Genomic DNA, 2,022 nt, shown 5'->3' with positions numbered 1-2,022 from the left:
CGAGCAGCGCCCGATACCGTCTAGGACGAAATAAGGAATCGACCGGTCGAAATAACGCGAATAAGGCGAAACCTCGAAACCCTAATCGGCGATAAAAGCGGAAGTTCGAACTCGGTTAAGAGAGGAATAGGAAGTGGCGGATTTAGCAGAACGTTTCTGCACACGGTTAGATATAATAGTTAGCTATAGAAGAAGAGAAGAAAAAATAAGGGAAAACGACGAACCTAGGGGTGGTCGGCCTACTTATACAACCGCTAGGATAGCGCTTAGAAGGGAGGAGGTAATATTACGGCTAACGGGCCTAATCTATACTAATATAAAGGATATATTAGTATATAACGTACTAGGACGGTTAACGTACTAGGATATAACTAAAAGATAACTTAGAAAGAGGAGTCACGTGCTCCGGCACGTGACCCCGCTAGGAAGGATATATTAGCACCACTAATAAGTATAGGCCAGGGCGCTATAGGGGCCACCTAGGTGGGTAACCTACTTCACGAATATTCACTAACGGAGAAGTGAATAACAAGTAAACATCGAGCAAACGTTATAGGGTTATTCACTAGGGACCTAATAAATAATAAGCTATATATACTAGAGTATTCTAGGCCTTACTTCTACTAGAAAATAAGGTATCGATTAATCTAAGTCTTTACCTGGACTACTATTCTACGCTTAAACCTACCTTGTGAAGAAGACGCCTAGTCTTTACGACGCAACTACGACCAGACCACTACGAACGATAGGTACTGCTCTTTAGTTAATATCCTCTTCTTATTTTAAACTAAAACCTCGACGCTAGTCCCTTATCGTCCGCTATACTATAGAGGACCGAAAGCCATCGTAATACTTAGAGTCGGATATCGATATCGGCTACTCCGTAATAGAGCCTTTATTCCTTAGCGTGGAGGACTATACTATTATATTCTATCTATAAAAGCCTAAGGAAAAGGTCCTAGTCTGGACTTAGTACTATATACCGAAAACGCGCTTAGTAGACCCCTGTATATCTAGAGTAAAGACTATAATACCGGCCTTACTAGCCGGTTTAGTCTCCTCCGAGAAGCCATTAAGTAGTCGTTTCTTCTTATCGATTAATAGTAAGCGTATTTTTCGAGTAAACTTCTTATTGATAGCGGTATAGTAGTTATAACCCGTATCTATAAAAGCGTTCATTAACCTACTACTATTAACTCTTACTTAGATTAATACTAACTAACTCCGTAATAGCGGTTTACACTCCTCCTACTCGTATTAGTCTTACGCTATCGGCTCCGGTGCCCGATTTCGTACTAGAGCTACTCTTTTTCTGAGTCTTCGGTATTTTCGGGAACGTCTTCGGATCCCTCCTCTTAAGGGGATATTCGGGCTACTGTATCCTTCTTACTCTTATAGTGCCGTTAAACGTGGCCCTTCTTTTAGTAATTCTAGTATATAATATTCGCGTAGTGGTTAGGTTTCTATTAGGTCCCCTTTAACTTACCGACCTTATTCACTCTACCTATAATAATATCGCCGTTAGCATCCTTAGCCGGTTTACGGGCGACGGCAATCGGCCGGTATAACTTACTAATACCCTTTTATCTCTACGCGATTATTTATACCTTATCGACCTACTTAGTATAGGTATCGGAGAGATCGGCTACTACTAGGCTATTATATAGCCTATTATTTAGGGCGCCATCGAGGAACGATATCTTAATATAGTCTACCTAGTTATAGCCTCTTACTTATATTAGGTTCCTTTTAAAGGTTAGTAGGAAGCGCGTGAACGGCTAGTCAGGTTTTTACTTTATCGCTCTAAGGGTATTAGTAGCGCGGCCTTATTCGTTACGGTCCTTATATATACGGTTAAGGTAGGCTATAAATTCTTCTAGGTTAAATTTACTATTTATACCTCCGTTACCGAAAAAGGTACTAACCACCTACTAAGGCTAAGTCTCTAAGCACGCGTTACTTAAATACCACGCCTCCTTATTACCACGAAATAGCAGGCTATCGAGTTTAAGTTTTAGTCGT

This window comes from Sodiomyces alkalinus (genome assembly GCF_003711515.1).
Source record: "Sodiomyces alkalinus F11 unplaced genomic scaffold SODALscaffold_3, whole genome shotgun sequence".
NCBI lineage: Eukaryota > Fungi > Ascomycota > Sordariomycetes > Glomerellales > Plectosphaerellaceae > Sodiomyces > Sodiomyces alkalinus.
Note: the sequence above shows the minus strand (reverse complement) of the source record.